This window comes from Notolabrus celidotus, chromosome 23 (assembly GCF_009762535.1).
Source record: "Notolabrus celidotus isolate fNotCel1 chromosome 23, fNotCel1.pri, whole genome shotgun sequence".
NCBI lineage: Eukaryota > Metazoa > Chordata > Actinopteri > Labriformes > Labridae > Notolabrus > Notolabrus celidotus.
Genome location: NC_048294.1, coordinates 1,758,562 through 1,773,192, shown reverse-complemented (window position 1 = coordinate 1,773,192; position 14,631 = coordinate 1,758,562). Strand labels below are relative to the sequence as shown.

The 14,631-nt window shown below is 41.7% G+C and overlaps 1 protein-coding gene across 32 annotated transcripts in view; it reads right to left on the bottom strand.

The window, feature by feature from the left end:
* Positions 1 to 14,631, bottom strand: part of LOC117807007 — a 94,801-nt gene that overhangs the window by 30,579 nt on the left and 49,591 nt on the right. For 3 of the 32 annotated variants that reach the window (XR_004629873.1, XR_004629871.1, XR_004629865.1), the window contains 9 exons: positions 13,579 to 13,679; positions 11,898 to 11,979; positions 10,519 to 10,619; positions 8,836 to 8,917; positions 7,456 to 7,556; positions 5,775 to 5,856; positions 4,376 to 4,476; positions 2,694 to 2,775; positions 546 to 1,415 (listed from right to left, as the gene is read on the bottom strand). The exons of 6 other annotated variants lie outside the window; for them this stretch is intronic. The gene's annotated coding sequence lies outside the window, so the exon portion shown is untranslated. Of the gene's footprint in view, positions 1 to 545; positions 1,416 to 2,263; positions 2,776 to 3,723; positions 4,300 to 4,375; positions 5,006 to 5,774; positions 5,857 to 6,005; positions 6,339 to 6,683; positions 7,380 to 7,455; positions 7,557 to 8,835; positions 8,918 to 9,746; positions 10,443 to 10,518; positions 10,620 to 11,451; positions 11,980 to 13,189; positions 13,503 to 13,578; positions 13,680 to 14,631 lie in introns of those variants that run through there. 23 more of the 32 variants (XR_004629862.1, XR_004629860.1, XR_004629855.1 and 20 more) reach the window with 19 other exon arrangements.

The following is a 14,631-nucleotide window of genomic DNA, read 5'->3' as shown; positions in this document are numbered from 1 at the left end:
GATTGGTTGGGATCTTTGTTGGTTTAGTTTTAGGTCATTTGGAGATGTCTCATGTTTGACATCTATGTCTGGTATATGGTTTAACCTCCCGTGCAGTCTGGCGTTACCTCTGCTTTATTTATACAGAGAAGGAGTGTTATCATGTTGTAAGACGTTTCCCCAGCAAGGATAGCAACTGATTGAACAGAGAAGAAACAGAGGAGGGAAAATTCCCAGTGGCGGTTCTGGGGAGGGGCCAACCGGGGCTGGTGCCCCTGTAAAACTGAACCTGGACCCCACTGTGGCCCCCCCTCCAAACAAATATTAAACAATAAAAAAAGCTTCGGTATCGCGACGATGTTACAGGCGGAACACATGCGTGTGGCACTTGGTTCAAGTCCCTTAGAGCGCTAAGGGACTCATGTTGAGTGTAAACAGCCAAACAGCTGCTGTCAGTCTCTAGAACACAGTAGTATATATGTCTAGTATAAAGGGATGCACTGATGTTTTGCCAGTTTGTTCTCAGCCGGTCCTCACCCTTCTGAGTCTCTTTCGTCAGGGTTGAATGTGTCCCTCTGACGACACCCTTGGCCCCAGCCTGGCCCCCCCAGTAAAATTGGTCTAGAACCGCCACTGGAAATCCCAAGCAATTCCTCCTGGCGATCTGATTCTGCTCCCTGTTCAAATTTCTTTCCTTTGATTGAACGTGTGAGTCAGAGATTTGATTGTTTGGCTGGCTGGCTATTAGCAACTCATATTTCTGTCCGCCTGTCAGAATTGTGATTTTGTGATGAATCGGGTGCTTATTCAAATCATTTAAGAACACTTGTATACGCTGCTTATTCAAATATCACCAATTTAAACAAAACATATGAGTACTGTATTTTTACAGATCTTAAAGCCCCAGGCAAATTCAACTGTACCATATATATAACACATAATGAAGCAAAATGTATAAATAATGGAGCAAAAGCTAGCAGCTAATGTTGTTTGGATTATATCATTGTTTGTGTTTTTATGCATGTTTTTATTCTTACATGTTTCTCCTTGTATGCCAACGTTTTTTGTTAAAGTGCTGTTTAAATAAAGTTACGACTACAAACAACAATAGAACACTGATAATGTTATATAACATAAGAAACAGTAACTGTTGAAAAACTGGTGTTGAAGTGTAGTTACGCAAGAAGGTGTAAGAGGGACGGATGACAAACTGCTGCTGCAAATCAGGAGTGATGGTCACAAAGTGAACGAGTTGAATTCTGCAGACAGCATGCAAAGTAGTTACGAGTAATTCAACACATACACATGCATGAGGATAGTATAGGGAACGCATACCAGTTCACAGCTCAGGGACACCAAGGACAGAAGATCAGGAGTATCAGAATCTGAGATCTTCTCAGAAGGTAAGTGTACGTGCATTTTTTAGGACCTAGAATCTGCAACAAATTAGAATTACACAAGTTGTTAAACAAGTCTGATGTTTTGTGTTTGCTTTGGTTGTTATATGGTTTAAAATATGATTTAAAAAAGTTTCAAAAAGGCTTCAATATTGAAATGTAAAAGTAATCAACCATATATCAACGTCTGGGGAAAGATTGCTTTCCTGTTTTATTTTGGAGTTCTTTATCCTAGTGTTTCAAGTTTAGTTCTACTTCCTGTCCTTGTATGTTTCCCTCCTTTTTGGATTACCCTCATTAGTTTCACCTGTGTCCTGTGTAGCACTATTGTACATCTCTGCTGTGTTCCTAACATGTTTTTATTAAAACCTTTTATTTCAAATCTGTACTTGGGTCCTTCTTGGTTGAGCTTAAATTATGTTCTTCGTATGACAGTTCCCAGTTTCCCTCTCAGACGTCCTGATTGAGGTCCAAATTGTGACACATTTGTGCTGTTTTGATTCAACCTGTTAGGAGTTTTTTACTTGTGTTCAGGTTCTAACTTACGCCTAGTTTAAACTTCTCAGTTAACTCTGTACACCGTCTTAAGCATCACGTCACTCTGCAACACTCTGCCCTCACACTAGTGTGATTTCCCTGCTCATCATATCACTAGTTCCCAGTCCCGCTATGTTCCCTGTGTGTTTGTGCATGGAATTATGGCAACTCCAAGCATATTATGCTAGGGTTTGTACTGGTAAACATTGAGCAGCTGGTCATACTGCAAATATTGCAAAAAAGAAAAGAGGAGAGATGTCGGAGGACTTGGAATCTACGCCTGCTCTAAATTCTGGAAATGTTGTTAATGCAGGAAACGTGATACTACTCAACAGACCATTCACAAAGCCTGACCTCTGCGTCTCTTTAATGTGTAGTTAAATATTTCTACATGTAGGCTTCTGCATTGGAACAGGATTAAACTATCTTCTCTCTCTCTTTTGTTCTAGATATGTCGTCAAACTCTTCCTTGTCATTCGACAGCCGTTTGGATATCTGCTTCTTCACCAAACCAAGCTCCATCATCTTCACATGTTTCAGCATCACAAACATCGTCCTCCTCCTCCCTCTCTCCATTCTCATCCTCTACCTGGGTTTCCAAAAATGGCGGAAACAGCGTTCCACGTCTGCGACAGCGAGGATGAGTCACTCGGACAGCTTCACGTACCACATGGTGACCATGGAGCTGACTGGTGTGTCAGGTTTCATCCTCACCTTCCTTGGTGTTAGTGCAAACCTTATGCTTACTTTCAGGGTGGGATATTTCATGATTGCCTTCACCTGGTATGGAGAGTTGTTTTTTCACGTCTTGACCTGTACAGAGCGCTACCTCGGCGTCATTCATCCAATCACATATCGAAGCCTGAAAAGCGAGAGAGGAATCAAAATCAGAAATATCTGCATCGGGTGTGTTTGGCTGCTTTCCATTGGAGCAACAGTTGCGATGATATGGATTCATGTCGCTTTAGTCGTGGGTTTATGCTTCTCAATCTCCTCTATGATCTTCATCACCTTCTGTAGTCTTTCTGTCCTTTTTGTACTCATCCGCCCAGGACCAGGGGAGCACGGTGGGGACAGGGTAAGGGTCGACCCATCAAAGCGGAGGGCTCTCTACACCATTGCCATGATACTGGGTGCTTTGCTGTTAAGGATCGGTTGGGATCTTTGTTGGTTTAGTTTTAGTTCTTTTGGAGATGTCTCATGTTTGACATCTATGTCTGGTATATGGTTTAACCTCCCGTGCAGTCTGGCGTTACCTCTGCTTTATTTATACAGAGAAGGAGTGTTATCATGTTGTAAGACGTTTCCCCAGCAAGGATAGCAACTGATTGAACAGAGAAGAAACAGAGGAGGGAAAATTCCCAGTGGCGGTTCTGGGGAGGGGCCAACCGGGGCTGGTGCCCCTGTAAAACTGAACCTGGACCCCACTGTGGCCCCCCCTCCAAACAAATATTAAACAATAAAAAAAGCTTCGGTATCGCGACGATGTTACAGGCGGAACACATGCGTGTGGCACTTGGTTCAAGTCCCTTAGAGCGCTAAGGGACTCATGTTGAGTGTAAACAGCCAAACAGCTGCTGTCAGTCTCTAGAACACAGTAGTATATATGTCTAGTATAAAGGGATGCACTGATGTTTTGCCAGTTTGTTCTCAGCCGGTCCTCACCCTTCTGAGTCTCTTTCGTCAGGGTTGAATGTGTCCCTCTGACGACACCATTGGCCCCAGCCTGGCCCCCCCCAGTAAAATTGGTCTAGAACCGCCACTGGAAATCCCAAGCAATTCCTCCTGGCGATCTGATTTTGCACCCTGTTCAAATTTCTTTCCTTTGATTGAACGTGTGAGTCAGAGATTTGATTGTTTGGCTGGCTGGCTATTAGCAACTCATATTTCTGTCCGCCTGTCAGAGTTGTGATTTTGTGATGAATCGGATGCTTATTCAAATCATTTAAGAACACCTGTATACGCTGCTTATTCAAATATCACCAATTTAAACAAAACATGAGTACTGTATTTTTACAGATCTTAAAGCCCCAGGCAAATTCAACTGTACCATATATATAACACATAATGAAGCAAAATGTATAAATAATGGAGCAAAAGCTAGCAGCTAATGTTGTTTGGATTATATCATTGTTTGTGTTTTTATGCATGTTTTTATTCTTACATGTTTCTCCTTGTATGCCAACGTTTTTTGTTAAAGTGCTGTTTAAATAAAGTTACGACTACAAACAACAATAGAACACTGATAATGTTATATAACATAAGAAACAGTAACTGTTGAAAAACTGGTGTTGAAGTGTAGTTACGCAAGAAGGTGTAAGAGGGACGGATGACAAACTGCTGCTGCAAATCAGGAGTGATGGTCACAAAGTGAACGAGTTGAATTCTGCAGACAGCATGCAAAGTAGTTACGAGTAATTCAACACATACACATGCATGAGGATAGTATAGGGAACGCATACCAGTTCACAGCTCAGGGACACCAAGGACAGAAGATCAGGAGTATCAGAATCTGAGATCTTCTCAGAAGGTAAGTGTACGTGCATTTTTTAGGACCTAGAATCTGCAACAAATTAGAATTACACAAGTTGTTAAACAAGTCTGATGTTTTGTGTTTGCTTTGGTTGTTATATGGTTTAAAATATGATTTAAAAAAGTTTCAAAAAGGCTTCAATATTGAAATGTAAAAGTAATCAACCATATATCAACGTCTGGGGAAAGATTGCTTTCCTGTTTTATTTTGGAGTTCTTTATCCTAGTGTTTCAAGTTTAGTTCTACTTCCTGTCCTTGTATGTTTCCCTCCTTTTTGGATTACCCTCATTAGTTTCACCTGTGTCCTGTGTAGCACTATTGTACATCTCTGCTGTGTTCCTAACATGTTTTTATTAAAACCTTTTATTTTAAATCTGAACTTGGGTCCTTCTTGGTTGAGTTTAAATTATGTTCTTCGTATGGAAGTTTCCCAGTTTCCCTCTCAGACGTCCTGATTGAGGTCCAAATTGTGACACATTTGTACTGTTTTAATTCAACCTGTTAGGAGTTTTTTTACTTGTGTTAAGGTTCTAACTTAAGCCTAGTTTAAACTTCTCAGTTAACTCTGTACACTGTCTTAAGCATCACGTCACTCTGCAACACTCTGCCCTCACACTAGTGTGATTTCCCTGCTCATCATATCACTAGTTCCCAGTCCCGCTATGTTCCCTGTGTGTTTGTGCATGGAATTATGGCAACTCCAAGCATATTATGCTAGGGTTTGTACTGGTAAATGTTGAGCAGCTGCATACTGCAAATATTGCAAAAAAGAAAAGAGAGGAGATGTTGGAGGACTTGGAATCTACGCCCGCTCTGAATTCTGGAAATGTTCTTAATGCAGGAAACGCGATACTACTCAACAGACCATTCACAAAGCCTGACCTCTGTGTCTCTTTAATATGTAGTTAAATATTTAAAGAGGCGCATGTCAGTCTACATGTGTAGGCTTCTGTATTGGAACAGGATTAAACTATCTTCTCTCTTTCTTTTGTTCTAGATATGTCATCAAACTCTTCCTTGTCATTCGACAGCAGTTTGGATATCTGCTTCTTCACCAAACCAAGCTCCATCATCTTCACATGTTTCAGCGTCACAAACATCGTCCTCCTCCTCCCTCTCTCCATTCTCATCCTCTACCTGGGTTTCCAAAAATGGCGGAAACAGCGTTCCACGTCTGCGACAGCGAGGATGAGTCACTCGGACAGCTTCACATACCACATGGTGACCATGGAGCTGATTGGTGTGTCAGGTTTCATCCTCAACTGCCTTGGTATTAATAAAACCAATTTTTTGGTATTCAGAGTAGGAGGTTTTTTAACTACCATCACCTGGTATGGAGAGTTGTTTTTTCACGTCTTGACCTGTACAGAGCGCTACCTCGGCGTCATTCATCCAATCACATATCGAAGCCTGAAAAGCGAGAGAGGAATCAAAATCAGAAATATCTGCATCGGGTGTGTTTGGCTGCTTTCCATTGGAGCAACAGTTGCGATGATATGGATTCATGTCGCTTTAGTCGTGGGTTTATGCTTCTCAATCTCCTCTATGATCTTCATCACCTTCTGTAGTCTTTCTGTCCTCTTCGTACTGATCCGCCCAGGACCAGGGGAGCACGGTGGGGACAGGGTAAGGGTCGACCCATCAAAGAGGAGGGCTCTCTACACCATTGCCATGATACTTGGTGCGTTGCTGTTAAGGATCGGTTGGGATCTTTGTTGGTTTAGTTTTAGCTCTTTTGGAGATGTCTCATGTTTGACATCTATGTCTGGTATATGGTTTAACCTCCCGTGCAGTCTGGCGTTACCTCTGCTTTATTTATACAGAGAAGGAGTGTTATCATGTTGTAAGACGTTTCCCCAGCAAGGATAGCAACTGATTGAACAGAGAAGAAACAGAGGAGGGGAAATTCCCAGTGGCGGTTCTGGGGAGGGGCCAACCGGGGCTGGTGCCCCTGTAAAACTGAACCTGGACCCCACTGTGGCCCCCCCTCCAAACAAATATTAAACAATAAAAAAAGCTTCTGTATCGCGACAATGTTACAGGCGGAACACGTGTGTGGCACTTGGTTCCAGTCCCTTAGAGCGCTAAGGGACTCATGTTGAGTGTAAACAGCCAAACAGCTGCTGTCAGTCTCTAGAACACAGTAGTATATATGTCTAGTATAAAGGGATGCACTGATGTTTTGCCAGTTTGTTCTCAGCCGGTCCTCACCCTTCTCAGTCTCTTTCGTCAGGGTTGAATGTGTCCCTCTGACGACACCATTGGCCCCAGCCTGGCCCCCCCAGTAAAATTGGTCTAGAACCGCCACTGGAAATCCCAAGCAATTCCTCCTGGCGATCTGATTCTGCACCCTGTTCAAATTTCTTTCCTTTGATTGAACGTGTGAGTCAGAGATTTGATTGTTTGGCTGGCTGGCTATTAGCAACTCATATTTCTGTCCGCCTGTCAGAGTTGTGATTTTGTGATGAATCGGGTGCTTATTCAAATCATTTAAGAACACCTGTATACGCTGCTTATTCAAATATCACCAATTTAAACAAAACATATGAGTACTGTATTTTTACAGATCTTAAAGCCCCAGGCAAATTCAACTGTACCATATATATAACACATAATGAAGCAAAATGTATAAATAATGGAGCAAAAGCTAGCAGCTAATGTTGTTTGGATTATATCATTGTTTGTGTTTTTATGCATGTTTTTATTCTTACATGTTTCTGCTTGTATGCCAACGTTTTTTGTTAAAGTGCTGTTTAAATAAAGTTACGACTACAAACAACAATAGAACACTGATAATGTTATATAACATAAGAAACAGTAACTGTTGAAAAACTGGTGTTGAAGTGTAGTTACGCAAGAAGGTGTAAGAGGGACGGATGACAAACTGCTGCTGCAAATCAGGAGTGATGGTCACAAAGTGAACGAGTTGAATTCTGCAGACAGCATGCAAAGTAGTTACGAGTAATTCAACACATACACATGCATGAGGATAGTATAGGGAACGCATACCAGTTCACAGCTCAGGGACACCAAGGACAGAAGATCAGGAGTATCAGAATCTGAGATCTTCTCAGAAGGTAAGTGTACGTGCATTTTTTAGGACCTAGAATCTGCAACAAATTAGAATTACACAAGTTGTTAAACAAGTCTGATGTTTTGTGTTTGCTTTGGTTGTTATATGGTTTAAAATATGATTTTAAAAAGTTTCAAAAAGGCTTCAATATTGAAATGTAAAAGTAATCAACCATATATCAACGTCTGGGGAAAGATTGCTTTCCTGTTTTATTTTGGAGTTCTTTATCCTAGTGTTTCAAGTTTAGTTCTACTTCCTGTCCTTGTATGTTTCCCTCCTTTTTGGATTACCCTCATTAGTTTCACCTGTGTCCTGTGTAGCACTATTGTACATCTCTGCTGTGTTCCTAACATGTTTTTATTAAAACCTTTTATTTCAAATCTGTACTTGGGTCCTTCTTGGTTGAGCTTAAATTATGTTCTTCGTATGACAGTTCCCAGTTTCCCTCTCAGACGTCCTGATTGAGGTCCAAATTGTGACACATTTGTGCTGTTTTGATTCAACCTGTTAGGAGTTTTTTACTTGTGTTCAGGTTCTAACTTACGCCTAGTTTAAACTTCTCAGTTAACTCTGTACACCGTCTTAAGCATCACGTCACTCTGCAACACTCTGCCCTCACACTAGTGTGATTTCCCTGCTCATCATATCACTAGTTCCCAGTCCCGCTATGTTCCCTGTGTGTTTGTGCATGGAATTATGGCAACTCCAAGCATATTATGCTAGGGTTTGTACTGGTAAACATTGAGCAGCTGGTCATACTGCAAATATTGCAAAAAAAGAAAAGAGGAGAGATGTCGGAGGACTTGGAATCTACGCCTGCTCTAAATTCTGGAAATGTTGTTAATGCAGGAAACGTGATACTACTCAACAGACCATTCACAAAGCCTGACCTCTGCGTCTCTTTAATGTGTAGTTAAATATTTCTACGTGTAGGCTTCTGCATTGGAACAGGATTAAACTATCTTCTCTCTCTCTTTTGTTCTAGATATGTCGTCAAACTCTTCCTTGTCATTCGACAGCCGTTTGGATATCTGCTTCTTCACCAAACCAAGCTCCATCATCTTCACATGTTTCAGCATCACAAACATCGTCCTCCTCCTCCCTCTCTCCATTCTCATCCTCTACCTGGGTTTCCAAAAATGGCGGAAACAGCGTTCCACGTCTGCGACAGCGAGGATGAGTCACTCGGACAGCTTCACGTACCACATGGTGACCATGGAGCTGACTGGTGTGTCAGGTTTCATCCTCACCTTCCTTGGTGTTAGTGCAAACCATATGCTTACTTTCAGGGTGGGATATTTCATGATTGCCTTCACCTGGTATGGAGAGTTGTTTTTTCACGTCTTGACCTGTACAGAGCGCTACCTCGGCGTCATTCATCCAATCACATATCGAAGCCTGAAAAGCGAGAGAGGAATCAAAATCAGAAATATCTGCATCGGGTGTGTTTGGCTGCTTTCCATTGGAGCAACAGTTGCGATGATATGGATTCATGTCGCTTTAGTCGTGGGTTTATGCTTCTCAATCTCCTCTATGATCTTCATCACCTTCTGTAGTCTTTCTGTCCTTTTTGTACTCATCCGCCCAGGACCAGGGGAGCACGGTGGGGACAGGGTAAGGGTCGACCCATCAAAGCGGAGGGCTCTCTACACCATTGCCATGATACTGGGTGCTTTGCTGTTAAGGATCGGTTGGGATCTTTGTTGGTTTAGTTTTAGTTCTTTTGGAGATGTCTCATGTTTGACATCTATGTCTGGTATATGGTTTAACCTCCCGTGCAGTCTGGCGTTACCTCTGCTTTATTTATACAGAGAAGGAGTGTTATCATGTTGTAAGACGTTTCCCCAGCAAGGATAGCAACTGATTGAACAGAGAAGAAACAGAGGAGGGAAAATTCCCAGTGGCGGTTCTGGGGAGGGGCCAACCGGGGCTGGTGCCCCTGTAAAACTGAACCTGGACCCCACTGTGGCCCCCCCTCCAAACAAATATTAAACAATAAAAAAAGCTTCGGTATCGCGACGATGTTACAGGCGGAACACATGCGTGTGGCACTTGGTTCCAGTCCCTTAGAGCGCTAAGGGACTCATGTTGAGTGTAAACAGCCAAACAGCTGCTGTCAGTCTCTAGAACACAGTAGTATATATGTCTAGTATAAAGGGATGCACTGATGTTTTGCCAGTTTGTTCTCAGCCGGTCCTCACCCTTCTCAGTCTCTTTCGTCAGGGTTGAATGTGTCCCTCTGACGACACCATTGGCCCCAGCCTGGCCCCCCCAGTAAAATTGGTCTAGAACCGCCACTGGAAATCCCAAGCAATTCCTCCTGGCGATCTGATTCTGCACCCTGTTCAAATTTCTTTCCTTTGATTGAACGTGTGAGTCAGAGATTTGATTGTTTGGCTGGCTGGCTATTAGCAACTCATATTTCTGTCCGCCTGTCAGAGTTGTGATTTTGTGATGAATCGGGTGCTTATTCAAATCATTTAAGAACACCTGTATACGCTGCTTATTCAAATATCACCAATTTAAACAAAACATATGAGTACTGTATTTTTACAGATCTTAAAGCCCCAGGCAAATTCAACTGTACCATATATATAACACATAATGAAGCAAAATGTATAAATAATGGAGCAAAAGCTAGCAGCTAATGTTGTTTGGATTATATCATTGTTTGTGTTTTTATGCATGTTTTTATTCTTACATGTTTCTCCTTGTATGCCAACGTTTTTTGTTAAAGTGCTGTTTAAATAAAGTTACGACTACAAACAACAATAGAACACTGATAATGTTATATAACATAAGAAACAGTAACTGTTGAAAAACTGGTGTTGAAGTGTAGTTACGCAAGAAGGTGTAAGAGGGACGGATGACAAACTGCTGCTGCAAATCAGGAGTGATGGTCACAAAGTGAACGAGTTGAATTCTGCAGACAGCATGCAAAGTAGTTACGAGTAATTCAACACATACACATGCATGAGGATAGTATAGGGAACGCATACCAGTTCACAGCTCAGGGACACCAAGGACAGAAGATCAGGAGTATCAGAATCTGAGATCTTCTCAGAAGGTAAGTGTACGTGCATTTTTTAGGACCTAGAATCTGCAACAAATTAGAATTACACAAGTTGTTAAACAAGTCTGATGTTTTGTGTTTGCTTTGGTTGTTATATGGTTTAAAATATGATTTAAAAAAGTTTCAAAAAGGCTTCAATATTGAAATGTAAAAGTAATCAACCATATATCAACGTCTGGGGAAAGATTGCTTTCCTGTTTTATTTTGGAGTTCTTTATCCTAGTGTTTCAAGTTTAGTTCTACTTCCTGTCCTTGTATGTTTCCCTCCTTTTTGGATTACCCTCATTAGTTTCACCTGTGTCCTGTGTAGCACTATTGTACATCTCTGCTGTGTTCCTAACATGTTTTTATTAAAACCTTTTATTTCAAATCTGTACTTGGGTCCTTCTTGGTTGAGCTTAAATTATGTTCTTCGTATGACAGTTCCCAGTTTCCCTCTCAGACGTCCTGATTGAGGTCCAAATTGTGACACATTTGTGCTGTTTTGATTCAACCTGTTAGGAGTTTTTTACTTGTGTTCAGGTTCTAACTTACGCCTAGTTTAAACTTCTCAGTTAACTCTGTACACCGTCTTAAGCATCACGTCACTCTGCAACACTCTGCCCTCACACTAGTGTGATTTCCCTGCTCATCATATCACTAGTTCCCAGTCCCGCTATGTTCCCTGTGTGTTTGTGCATGGAATTATGGCAACTCCAAGCATATTATGCTAGGGTTTGTACTGGTAAACATTGAGCAGCTGGTCATACTGCAAATATTGCAAAAAAGAAAAGAGGAGAGATGTCGGAGGACTTGGAATCTACGCCTGCTCTAAATTCTGGAAATGTTGTTAATGCAGGAAACGTGATACTACTCAACAGACCATTCACAAAGCCTGACCTCTGCGTCTCTTTAATGTGTAGTTAAATATTTCTACGTGTAGGCTTCTGCATTGGAACAGGATTAAACTATCTTCTCTCTCTCTTTTGTTCTAGATATGTCCTCAAACTCTTCCTTGTCATTCGACAGCCGTTTGGATATCTGCTTCTTCACCAAACCAAGCTCCATCATCTTCACATGTTTCAGCATCACAAACATCGTCCTCCTCCTCCCTCTCTCCATTCTCATCCTCTACCTGGGTTTCCAAAAATGGCGGAAACAGCGTTCCACGTCTGCGACAGCGAGGATGAGTCACTCGGACAGCTTCACGTACCACATGGTGACCATGGAGCTGACTGGTGTGTCAGGTTTCATCCTCACCTTCCTTGGTGTTAGTGCAAACCATATGCTTACTTTCAGGGTGGGATATTTCATGATTGCCTTCACCTGGTATGGAGAGTTGTTTTTTCACGTCTTGACCTGTACAGAGCGCTACCTCGGCGTCATTCATCCAATCACATATCGAAACCTGAAAAGCGAGAGAGGAATCAAAATCAGAAATATCTGCATCGGGTGTGTTTGGCTGCTTTCCATTGGAGCAACAGTTGCGATGATATGGAGTCATGTCGCTTTAGACATGGGTTTATGCTTCTCAATCTCCTCTATGATCTTCATCACCTTCTGTAGTCTTTCTGTCCTTTTTGTACTCATCCGCCCAGGACCAGGGGAGCACGGTGGGGACAGGGTAAGGGTCGACCCATCAAAGCGGAGGGCTCTCTACACCATTGCCATGATACTGGGTGCTTTGCTGTTAAGGATCGGTTGGGATCTTTGTTGGTTTAGTTTTAGTTATTTTGGAGATGTCTCATGTTTGACATCTATGTCTGGTATATGGTTTAACCTCCCGTGCAGTCTGGCGTTACCTCTGCTTTATTTATACAGAGAAGGAGTGTTATCATCTTGTAAGACGTTTCCCCAGCAAGGATAGCAACTGATTGAACAGAGAAGAAACAGAGGAGGGAAAATTCCCAGTGGCGGTTCTGGGGAGGGGCCAACCGGGGCTGGTGCCCCTGTAAAACTGAACCTGGACCCCACTGTGGCCCCCCCTCCAAACAAATATTAAACAATAAAAAAAGCTTCGGTATCGCGACGATGTTACAGGCGGAACACATGCGTGTGGCACTTGGTTCCAGTCCCTTAGAGCGCTAAGGGACTCATGTTGAGTGTAAACAGCCAAACAGCTGCTGTCAGTCTCTAGAACACAGTAGTATATATGTCTAGTATAAAGGGATGCACTGATGTTTTGCCAGTTTGTTCTCAGCCGGTCCTCACCCTTCTGAGTCTCTTTCGTCAGGGTTGAATGTGTCCCTCTGACGACACCATTGGCCCCAGCCTGGCCCCCCCAGTAAAATTGGTCTAGAACCGCCACTGGAAATCCCAAGCAATTCCTCCTGGCGATCTGATTCTGCACCCTGTTCAAATTTCTTTCCTTTGATTGAACGTGTGAGTCAGAGATTTGATTGTTTGGCTGGCTGGCTATTAGCAACTCATATTTCTGTCCGCCTGTCAGAGTTGTGATTTTGTGATGAATCGGATGCTTATTCAAATCATTTAAGAACACCTGTATACGCTGCTTATTCAAATATCACCAATTTAAACAAAACATGAGTACTGTATTTTTACAGATCTTAAAGCCCCAGGCAAATTCAACTGTACCATATATATAACACATAATGAAGCAAAATGTATAATTAATGGAGCAAAAGCTAGCAGCTAATGTTGTTTGGATTATATCATTGTTTGTGTTTTTATGCATGTTTTTATTCTTACATGTTTCTGCTTGTATGCCAACGTTTTTTGTTAAAGTGCTGTTTAAATAAAGTTACGACTACAAACAACAATAGAACACTGATAATGTTATATAACATAAGAAACAGTAACTGTTGAAAAACTGGTGTTGAAGTGTAGTTACGCAAGAAGGTGTAAGAGGGACGGATGACAAACTGCTGCTGCAAATCAGGAGTGATGGTCACAAAGTGAACGAGTTGAATTCTGCAGACAGCATGCAAAGTAGATACGAGTAATTCAACACATACACATGCATGAGGATAGTATAGGGAACGCATACCAGTTCACAGCTCAGGGACACCAAGGACAGAAGATCAGGAGTATCAGAATCTGAGATCTTCTCAGAAGGTAAGTGTACGTGCATTTTTTAGGACCTAGAATCTGCAACAAATTAGAATTACACAAGTTGTTAAACAAGTCTGATGTTTTGTGTTTGCTTTGGTTGTTATATGGTTTAAAATATGATTTAAAAAAGTTTCAAAAAGGCTTCAATATTGAAATGTAAAAGTAATCAACCATATATCAACGTCTGGGGAAAGATTGCTTTCCTGTTTTATTTTGGAGTTCTTTATCCTAGTGTTTCAAGTTTAGTTCTACTTCCTGTCCTTGTATGTTTCCCTCCTTTTTGGATTACCCTCATTAGTTTCACCTGTGTCCTGTGTAGCACTATTGTACATCTCTGCTGTGTTCCTAACATGTTTTTATTAAAACCTTTTATTTTAAATCTGAACTTGGGTCCTTCTTGGTTGAGTTTAAATTATGTTCTTCGTATGGAAGTTTCCCAGTTTCCCTCTCAGACGTCCTGATTGAGGTCCAAATTGTGACACATTTGTACTGTTTTAATTCAACCTGTTAGGAGTTTTTTACTTGTGTTCAGGTTCTAACTTAAGCCTAGTTTAAACTTCTCAGTTAACTCTGTACACCGTCTTAAGCATCACGTCACTCTGCAACACTCTGCCCTCACACTAGTGTGATTTCCCTGCTCATCATATCACTAGTTCCCAGTCCCGCTATGTTCCCTGTGTGTTTGTGCATGGAATTATGGCAACTCCAAGCATATTATGCTAGGGTTTGTAATGGTAAATGTTGAGCAGCTGCATACTGCAAATATTGCAAAAAAGAAAAGAGAGGAGATGTTGGAGGACTTGGAATCTACGCCCGCTCTGAATTCTGGAAATGTTCTTAATGCAGGAAACGCGATACTACTCAACAGACCATTCACAAAGCCTGACCTCTGTGTCTCTTTAATATGTAGTTAAATATTTAAAGAGGCGCATGTCAGTCTACATGTGTAGGCTTCTGTATTGGAACAGGATTAAACTATCTTCTCTCT